This window comes from Corapipo altera, unplaced genomic scaffold, assembly GCF_003945725.1.
Source record: "Corapipo altera isolate COAL_440 unplaced genomic scaffold, ASM394572v1 0, whole genome shotgun sequence".
Classification (NCBI taxonomy): domain Eukaryota; kingdom Metazoa; phylum Chordata; class Aves; order Passeriformes; family Pipridae; genus Corapipo; species Corapipo altera.
The window spans coordinates 77,073,193-77,083,799 of NW_020884872.1; the positions used below are offsets into that span (position 1 = coordinate 77,073,193).

The 10,607-nt window shown below is 41.4% G+C and overlaps 1 long non-coding RNA gene across 1 annotated transcript in view; it reads right to left on the reverse strand.

The window, feature by feature from the left end:
* Positions 1-8,340: 8,340 nt before the first annotated feature.
* LOC113944371 overlaps positions 8,341-10,607 on the reverse strand; it is a 4,195-nt gene continuing 1,928 nt past the window's right edge. Inside the window, exon 3 of the long non-coding RNA XR_003526659.1 lies at positions 8,341-8,407. This is a non-coding gene — a long non-coding RNA (uncharacterized LOC113944371). The remainder of the gene's footprint in view (positions 8,408-10,607) is intronic.

The window sequence follows — 10,607 nt, forward strand, 5'->3', positions numbered from 1 at the left end:
AAGTCATCACATCAATGGAAGAAAAAAGTGATAGACTGTCTCAAGGGTAAGATCTTAATAAGCCTAACTGGTATATTTAATTTCTTAGGATCTCAGAGATATTACAGATTCTACCATAGTTCCAACCACCATGTTTTCTTGTGGCTGTATTGGCTCACTTTATTTGGGAAGATAAATAGACTTCAGACCAAGCTGCAGCATGGTTTTCCTTGCCTGTAAGTTGGATATCATAGCACAAAGGTTTTATATGACTGGAACCAATGGAAAACCCAATGGTTGCTGTTATTATGAACGGAATACCTCAGAAAAGCAATCTGCAATACCCAGGTAGTCTGCAGAAGCAACTGGAATTGCTTTACACAGGAATATATCAGAATTTCCCTTTTTCTTTGGGGCTACAAGACAGGTGACTCTTCATATAGGGTCCATTACCCAAAAACCCATTCCTATTAAGCATTTACATATTGTTTTTAAATAGTTTAATGGCTTCCACCATTTTATAAACATAGCTGGGAGGAGATAGGACTTTATGATGGATTCCTGTATGTAAATGTGGAGTGATTAGAAAGTTTTGGAAGTATATTCAAAAGAAAAGATTTAGGAACCTAAGTGTATAAGGGATAAAGTTTCATTGGAACCCAGTTCTGGATTTCAGGAACTGAGATCCATCCCAATCCCAGTGCTGTGGTCCATGCTGGTTTCCACATAGTGAAAGTTTTCCACCAAGTGTGCAGTAGTCAACGTCTTTTAGTCCTTACTGGTCCTGTTAACTGTCTTTTAAGACTGTTACAGTCCCTGATGAGTCAGCTGTGCAATTATAATAGCTGAATGACACCTCAGTAACCATTAAGAGTGCTGGGGACATAGCCAATAATGTCTGAACAACAGCAAGTTTGGCCATCACTGGTGTCAACTCCTGTTTACAATGATAGAAATGAAAAGGTACATAAAAGCTGTTCAGTGGTTTATTGAAAGGAGTCTTGTGGCTTCACTTTACAGAAGGTACCACTAAAACTAGCCTTTACTGAAAAAAAAGCTACCAGTCTTAATGTGGGGAACCAGTAAAAAACTCTCAGAAAGACTCGCAGTGGGGTGGAGAGATTTCCAGCAGTGCTCTGCATGCTGTCTTATAGCCAGCAAGATGCTCTTGTCTTGAAGTTGTTACCAGTCAGGCAACTTCAACTGATTTTTAATTCAAGTACAAAGAAGAGTAGAATGTACAAAAGAACATTTTTTTGTTCTTTGGGCAAGGGGAGGTAATGCTATGTTGTTTCATTGGGAAGGAGAGGAAAGTACTATTGTACCCCTGCAAGACAAAACTTCAAGGTACAAACTTCCTCTGGCAGGATGCCATGCAGACTTTAGATGTCACCTGTGCCCACTGAATCAAAGGGAAATTTAGTTTAATAGTTTGATTCAGTTCTACCAGCAGGATAAATAAGTTGAAAAGCAAAAAATGTAAACATAACATAACACATCAAAACAAAATTTGTTTTGGATATAGTTTAGTAATAAGGGAAGTCACTTTGGGAGAGTCTTTAACTTCGAAGTTAACCTGTATCTATTTACCAAAACTGTTTGGAATTCAGCATGGAAACAAGACATGGAATACCAAAGCACCTTCAACTGCTTCTGGTCTCTGTCTTGTAGCATAAGGAAGCTTATATTTAGAGAGTGAGAAATTCAAAACCGGTAAAAAAGATTGCTTTTGTTTCCCATAAAATGTATATTTACAAAATTCATTGCTATAAGGAGTTTCTAAAGCCCAGAATCAGCTACTTATAAAGACCATCGAGTTATCAGAACATTAAGATGTGGATTTCCACACTTCAGATGCTAGAACAAGACCTCATCCTTTATGCTATTTGTCTTGTATCCCTCTGCTAAAGATTTTTTAGACACATCTCTGGAACATCTGCTATTTCCAGTCTGTTGCCAGTACTGAATGTACTGAACACACAAGTGTGGACTTGGAAATGTGGGCTTGCAACTTCCTTGCAGTTCTTCAGGTTATAGGCATCAAAATGAAAAAAAAGATCCTTTTTGTTTAACTACTCTTATCCCACATTGGCTCCAAATTTTCTTCTTTCAGATTGTAGGCTGTTTCTTTCAGTTTCTAATATATATTTAGTTTTATATTAAGAGAGTTTTATAGACAGAAGCAAAAAATGGACATACTAATCCGAAAGCATAGTTGAAGCTCAAAAGGACTAAAGAGAAGACAAAAGGTCTCTAGTCTCAATATACTAATTAGAGGCTCTACAATATGAAATATATTTTGCAGTTACGGTGGAAACAAAATTAGCAGAAGTACAAAGTCAGCACACAGATCTGGGAAGGGAACAAGTTGTCAGCTAATTTGTTCTAGGACACAGATATCTTTTGGTGTAAAAACATTTTATTTATTACAGTGTTAAATGTGTTCTTTAAGCACTTGTTAATCACATTGTCTTAGAGTTGCTTCTCTTGAAAGTAGTGAAATTCTTCCATCCCCCCTCTAACTTCTTGTAGAGGTAAATGAAGTACTATGAGTGTGCCTTGCTCAAGGAAATCTCTTGGTAAAGTCAAGTTTTTCCTGTATAAGTAGTTCTGAACTGAAATCTTGATAGTGCTCCATAAGGAGTTAGAAAGGAACCTTGATATAATAAAATCTGCATACAAGAAGACATGTAAAAAAACAGCACAAAAAAAATACACATGAATCATAGAGGGACCATAAACCACAGCCAAATAGGTTGATGATGAAATTTTACAATCTTTGTTTCATTTACGTATTATCCAATTTATAGGAAAAAGAAATGCCTGACTATTAAGCACACTGTTCATGACTCATAGGTACTTTCTGCAAATACATAATTCATGGAAAAATGTGCTACTGTATGAAAGAGTGATAATGATCAGAATACTCCATTTGAACCTGAAAAATGCACAGAGAAATCTGTTACCAAGTAAGCCAGATTATAATTGTCTGTGTATCTGATTTCCTTATTTTTTTTTTTTTTGCTCACTTTTCTGCAAATAAGAAATCAAAATTAACACCACTGGAATTAATTTAAGGGTCATTTAACAAACTGAACTATTATTTCTTCACTGTGAGAGCGATGAGGCACTGGAACAGGTTACCCAGAGAAGTTGTGGCTGCTCCATCCCTGGAAGTGTTCAAGACCAGGTTGTATGGAGCTCTGAGCAACCTGGTCTAGTGTGAGGTGTCCCTGCCTATGGCAGAGAGGGTGGAACTAGATGATCTTTAAGGCTCCTTCCAATCCAAAACATTTTATGACTCTGTCATTATGATGCCAAGCACTGATCTCAGTTAGTTTTCTACTAATATAAAATGTTCTGTGCATGAGGCCCGGGGAACATTTAGTTTAAAAGGGTTCAGATCTCCAAAAAGCATATGTCAGGACTCTTAATTTCTTTCCAAACATACCCCGTGGACTAGGACTCAAGAAAACAGAGGAAGTCAATGAGAGAGGAGAGAAACTTCTTTCATTTGCTCTTTTCACAGGCCTATTAAAGATAGAAACAGAGGATCTGAGGCTGATTGACATGTTTATTTAGACAGAGGAAGCTAGGAAACAACAAAAGTGAATTTATACTTTCAGGTCTTTTTTTGAAATTCAACTTTAAAAAAGAAGGAAATACTGATAAAACACAGGTAGCCTGTGGCTACTTTCCATGTTCCAAACCAAGAAACATTTTGTGATGCTTCTGTCCTTTGTGAAGGATTTACCCTTTTAGATCCATGCATTGTGAGCTGGGAAGTGCAAGACCCAAAATTAAAAAGCAACTACACAGAAATGAGGAGTAGGAAAACCCATTTTATCAATAGGTGGCTAAAGGATTGGTGCCACTAGAGGAATTTTGTGGGTTTTATCATGGGGCAAAATTTATGGTAGCAAGCCTGCTAGAGTGGGATGGGCTTCATCTATCTAGCAATGGCAAAAGAACCCTAGCATATAAACTGTCAGGGCTGATTAAGAGGCCTTTAAACTAGGTTTGTAGGACGAAGGAGTTGAAACAAGGCTCTTCAGAGATGAGCTTAAGGGTGGAAAGCCAGAGTCAGAAGTGAAATCAGCAGCCCAGCTGAAGTGCATCTACACCAATGCACCCAGCTTGGGAAACAAGCAAGAGGAACTGGAAGGCATTGTGCAGCAGGAAAGCTATGATGTAGTCGCCATCACGGAAATGTGGTGGGATAACTCACCTGGAGTGCTGCTGTGGATGGCTACAAGTTCTTCAGAAGAGATAGGTGAGGTAGGAATGTTGGAGGGGTGGCTCTATATGCTAGAGAGCCTCTTGACTCCCTCGAACTTGAGGTCAGTGGTAATAAGGTTGAGTGTCTGTGGATCAGAATCAGGGGGAAGGCCAACAAGGCCAACATCCTGGTGGGAGTCTGTTATAAACCACCTAACCAGGATGATGAGGGTGATCAATTATTCTACAAGCAGCTGGTGGAGATTTTAAAATCACCAGCCCTTGCTCTTGTGGGTGACTTTAACCCGCTGGATGTCTGCTGGGAACTCAACACAGTGGAGAAGAGGTAGCTTAGGAGATTCCTAGAGTGTATGGAGGATTATTTCCTGTTGCACCTGATAAATGACCCTACCAGGAGTGAGGCCCCATTAGACTTTCTGTTCACAAACAGAGAGGGGCTGGTGGGAGATGTGGTGGTCAGAGGCCATCCAGGGCACAGTGACCACGAAATGATAGAGTGTTCAATACTCAGTGAAGTAAGGAAGGGCATCCACAAAACCTCTACCCTGGACTTCCAGAGGGCAGACTTTGGCCTATTGAGGAGGCTGGTTCAGAGAGTACCTTGGGAAATAGCCCTTAAAAACAAAGGGGTCCGGGAAGGGTGGACATACTTCAAGAAAGAAATCTTGAAGGTGCAGGAGCAGGTTGTCCCTATGTGCCGGAAGGTGAGCCAGTGGGGAAGACGACCAGCCTGGCTGAACAGGCAGATTTTGCAGGAAATTAGGAAAAAAAAAAGAGTTCTTTGGAAAAAAGGGTAGGCAATTTATGAAGTGTTTAGGAATGTAGTTAGGTCATGTAGAAAGAAACTTAGAGAGGTAAAAGAACAATTTGAACTTAATCTGGCCAATTCTGTTAAGGACAACAAAAAGTATTTTTATGAATACATCAATAGCAAAAGGAGGGGCAAGGAAAACCTCCATTCTTTGTTGGACATGGGGGGGAACATAGTTGTCAAAGATGAGGATAAGGTTGAGGTACTTAACACCCTCTTTTCCTCAGTTTTCAACAAGACATGTTGTCCTCAGGACAACTGGGCTGGTAGACAGTGATGGGGAGCCAAATAGCCCCCCTGTTATCCAGGAGGAAGAAGTTAATGACCTGCTAAACTACTTGGATCCTCACAAGTCTATGGGACTAGATGGGATCCATCCTAGGGTGATGAGGGAACTGGCAGAAGAGCTCGCTAAGCCACTCTCCATCATTTATCACCAGTCCTGGCTCACTGGGGAGATCCCAGTTGATTGCAAGTTGGCTAATGTCACACCTATCCACAAAAAGGGCTACAAGGAGGACCCTGGAAACTACAGGCTTGTCAGCCTGACCTCAGTGCCTGGCAAGGTTATGGAGCAGATCATCCTAAGTGCAATCACACAACAACTGCAGGATGGACAACGGATCAGACCCAGCCAGCACGGGTTTAGGAGGGACAGGTCCTGCCTGACCAATTTGATCTCCTTTTATGATCAGGTGATCCACCTAGTGGATGAGGAGAAGGCTGTGGATTTAGTCTACATGAACTTCTGCAAAGCCTTTGACACCACAGTGCACTCCTGAAAAAGCTGACAGCCCTTGGCTTGGACAGGGGCACTCTGTGCTGGATTAGGAACTGGCTGGAGGGCCGGGCCCAGAGAGTGGTGGTGAAAGGTGCTGTGTCCTGTTGGCAGCCAGTCACTAGTGGTGTCCCCCAGGGATCAGTGTTGGGCCCAGTTCTATTTAATGTCTTTAATATCTTTATTGATGATCTGGACGAGGAGATTGAGTGCACCATTAGGAAATTTCCAGATGAAACCAAGTTGGGGCAGAGTGTCAATCTGCTGAAGGGTAGGAGGGCTCTGCAGAGGGACCTGCACAGGCTGGATAAATGGGCTGAATCCCATGGTATGGTGTTTAACAAGATCAAGTGTCGGGTCCTCCCCTTTGGCCATAAAAACCCCCTACAGCGCTACAGGCTGGGGACAGAGTGGCTGGAGAGCAGCCAGGCAGAAAGGGACCTGGGAGTTCTGATTAACAGGAAGCTGAACAGGAGCCAGCAGTGTACCCAGGTGGCCAAGAAGGTCAATGGCATCCTGGCCTGGATCAGGAACAGTGTGGCCAACAGGACCAGGGAAGTGATTCTTCCCCTGCACTTGACACTAGTTAGGCCACACCTTGAGTGCTGTGTCCAGTTCTGGGCCCCCAGGTTAAGAAGGACATTGAGGTGCTGAAGAGTGTCCAAAGAAGGGCAACAAGGCTGGTGAAGGGACACAAGCACAAGTCCTATGAGCAGTGACTGAGGGAGCTGGGGTTGTTTAGCCTGGAGAAGAGGAGGCTCAGAGGAGACCTCATCACTCTCTAAAACTCCATGAAAGGAGGTTGGACCAAGGTGGGAGTCAGTCTCTTCTCCCAGGCAACCATCAGCGGGACAAGAGGGCACAGTCTTAAGCTGTACCAGGGGAAGTTTAGGTTAGACATTAGAAAGAAATTCTTTATAGAGAGAGTGATCAGACACTGGAATGGGCTGCCCAGGGAGGTGGTGGAGTCACCATCCCTGGAGGTATTTAGGATGAGACTGGATTTGGCACTTAGTACCATAGGCTAGTTCACAGGGTGGTGTTGGGTCATGGGTTGGACTTGGTGATCTCAGCAGTCTTTTCCAACCTGGCTGGTTCTTTGAAAAAGTCTCCCAACTTGACACCTTTTTCTAGCATCATGAGCATATTCACAGAAAGACACACATAGAAAAGCGACAGATACTAAAGTTTTAGAACACAGTGGTGTTTCTGTGACATCAGCTTAACTTGGGGAACAGCCACAAAAAGATTGCCAAAATCAAGACTCCAATAAGATTTTTTTTTTTAAGAACAGTTAGAATTAATATTTAAAAAAAAAAATCCCCAAATTGCACTAGTACAGTGTAAAAATTATGAAGGGACATAAACTTCCATGCTTCAAATAGAAGATACAATCTCATTATAGAAAAGGTATTTCGATATCTAATAAACTAGGCATCACCATTAGTATTACCATAGGCTGCCCTCCCCTGCCAGCTCTTTTGCAGGCAGGTGTGGCTTGAGAATCAGAATTGGCAAAAAGGGACCCATCACTACATGTCCTTGTAAGAAGTCCCTCTCCAGTTTTCTTGTAGCCCCTTTTAGATACAGGAAGGCTGCTATAAGGTCTCCCTGCAGCCTTCTCCTCTTCAGTCTGAACAAACCCAACTCTCTAAGCCCATCTTCATGGGAGAGGTGCTCCATCCACCCGGTCATCTCCATGGCCCTCCTCTGGGCCTTGTAATTCTTATGTTGGGGGTCCAGGAGCTGAGTACATGTATAGCTTGATTTACACACAATCCATATCAAAAATTGTAAGAAACATACGTGAAACATGTGACCTAGTGTGTTTCATGCACTTCTGTTGATGGTGGAGGATTGGTATATCAGGACATATATCTACATCAATAGTATAAAGGAAAGAGACTGAGGGAGAGAGCCTATATTCATACAATACTGTCAGCAGAATACAGACAGAATTGTCACATCCATACTTTATAACATGGTTTAGGCTCTCCTCTGGACTTCTCATGGCTGCAGATCTCTAGCATAAATGCTGTTCCTGACAAATGAAAATGCAAGGCACTTTAAAAGCCCTGTAGCAGCAAGAGAAATCTTAGGATTTCTTAGGAATCTTAGGGTGCTTTACCAGGTGGCATGAGAAATCTTAAGATACCAGTTCAGTGGGAACTAAGAACTGATCAAAACCAGAAAAACCTGATCCTTGAGTGAAGTCATGATTAAGAAGACTGTCACATGCACATGGTACAAACACTTTCCACCGGATTTTTCCACATTTCTGAAAAGCCTAGGACTATCAACAAATGGAAGAAAGCACTTTTCACCATGGCTGGTCTGGGTCACAATAAACATAAGTACTCACAGGGATTTCAGCTGGAGTTGGTACCCACTGCAATTGTTTTACTCCCCTGCCCAGGACTGGAGGCCTTTCCTGGATTCCATGGATTTAACAGGTTTTGTAATGAGCCACAAAATGCAAACCACATTACAAATCTGGAATTAGCAGAAACTGCAAAACAGAATAAAAAATTACCTGGATTTTTTTTTTTAAACTTTGGATTAGGACAAAAGTTCAGGTAGCTTCATCTCGGCTGCTTTATCTGCAAGCAAATGAAAAGTGATTATCAGTCAAATTGTTCTTGATATTCTATGAATAACTCTGTTCAGTGACAGTTTCTTTGAAAAAAAAAGTAACTTACATTATTTCTTTCCTAGTAAGAAAATGTTTTCTTAGCCAAAAATCCTGAGCAGAGTTCTTTCTATCTACAAATATTAACATTCTTTTATATTGGTTTATGAAGGATTAGGGTCACCTATTGAAGTCATGGATGAAAAGAGATCAAATGTTAATTGGTTGAAATCACAAAAAATTCTGTTATACAAAAAAATGAAAGAAAACTACACTATGTTAGTTACAATCTGCATTAACTGGGTTCCTGTTTTGACAGAAATATAACTAATAGATTAATTTACAAATTCATGGCAAGTGCAATTGCAGTCAGGAGCAACAACAGAGCAGTATTTCACTGTCTGACAGCTTATGCTAAATACACTTTGCATTTTAATGCTGTTGCTCCTTGCCTGACTGTTCTTCCCTCCCTGTCAGGATGAAGGTAACTTTTCCTGACAAACAACTCTGATGCCAAAGCCTGTGGCTCATCATGAGCCCCCTTAGGAAAGCTCTTCCAAACATTGAACTGAGAGGCTAGACCAGCTCAGGCCACAGACTTTCCTCATTTACCAATTCAAATCTATTCCTCCCGCAAACATGTAGCAAAGAGCAGAGGGTGGTTGCTGTCTTCATCTTCATCTGGAAACCATGGATTGTGTTTAATCTGTCACTGATCCATCTAGGTAGTGGCAGTTCTGCCTACATACCAAGCCGTCGTTGCACTGGTAGATTGAACAGAAACCACAAGGATGGACTGCATTTTAGTTATTAAAAAGACTTGAAAGCAGTCAGATGGCTGAAGGTGCAGAATCAGTTTTATATGCTTGTCAGATAATGCAAACCTTTTGTCTAGTATGTAGATCACCAGAAGTCCAACATTTTTCACAGTACCAGTGAGACTTCTATGAAATTCTAGGTAATGCTATTAATTTGGAAAAGATCATCATGGACAGAAATGTTTTGAAATCCTGGAATATTCCTATAAGGTAAAACAAGATTACCTAGTAACAATGCACGTCTCCCCTTCCCTCCCACCTAATTCCACAAACTTTTGGTTTCTCAGTTCCGACTTTGCAAGACAATTTCACACTTAGGTAACAGTCATAGAGCTGGATACCCAGATGGGGTTTGATATCCAGTGAGATTCTGGACCATTATACCTCCAGACACATAATATCTTGTGGAGATTTCCTCCTGGTTCCAATTGCAGATATCTCTGGAAGCAGGTGTTTGTATTAAAACTCCTACCCCATCTGATATACTAACATCTTCAAAGCTAAAATAAACTGCCTTTAACCTGGCTGTGACCCTGAAATTACCTGTGAATCTAGCACTGAAGAGAGAGTATATCACAATGATTAGAAAGCTGAATTTGGTAATGTAAGAAGTAGTTCAGTATTAGGAAAAACACTAGGGCAAAAGCTAGACAAAAGGGAACGTTGCAATTAAATGCCTGTGAAGTGTTAGTTATTGTCACCTTCTTTGGTGTGAGGGGTTTACATTCAGCTTTCTTTCACTGAACGTGGCTCTAAGTTAACTGATAGTCAGTTTACCCTCATTTTCAGTAGCTTTTGCCACCCTAATGCAAGGTATTTTGAAATCAGCTTCAGAATTGCTAGAAATTCAAACTCCAAGCACTGGTTTTCTCATTCCCTTCCTCTGTGAAGGCATTAGAAATTTCATCAATTAATAGTCCATATGTGGTGGTTTGGGCTAGGCCTTCCTTGGTGACCAGTTTGTAACCAAGGAAGGGTCCAGATTTACCCAGTATTCCCTACCATTTTTACGTAAACCAGACTATAGGAAGAAAGGAGGCGAGGCCTTCGTTCTCTTTTTTCCTTCCGGCAACTTGGAGGTGCAGGTTCCCTGCTGTTGAGTCTGCCGTGTTGGGGAGCGAGGCCTGGTAAGGCCTTGTCGACCTTGGGAGGCGGAGGTGGCCAGCGATCATTCCGGAGCGACTCTCAGTTGTCCCAAGGAGAGTGGTGGGATATTTCTTTGCCAACTCTTTATTTACTAGATCTCGGGCTACTGATTGGGATATATATATATTTTATTTTGGTTTTGTTCCCTTTCCCTTCCCCCTTCCCTTTCCCTTGTGAAATTTTATATATTTTAATTGTATATAATTG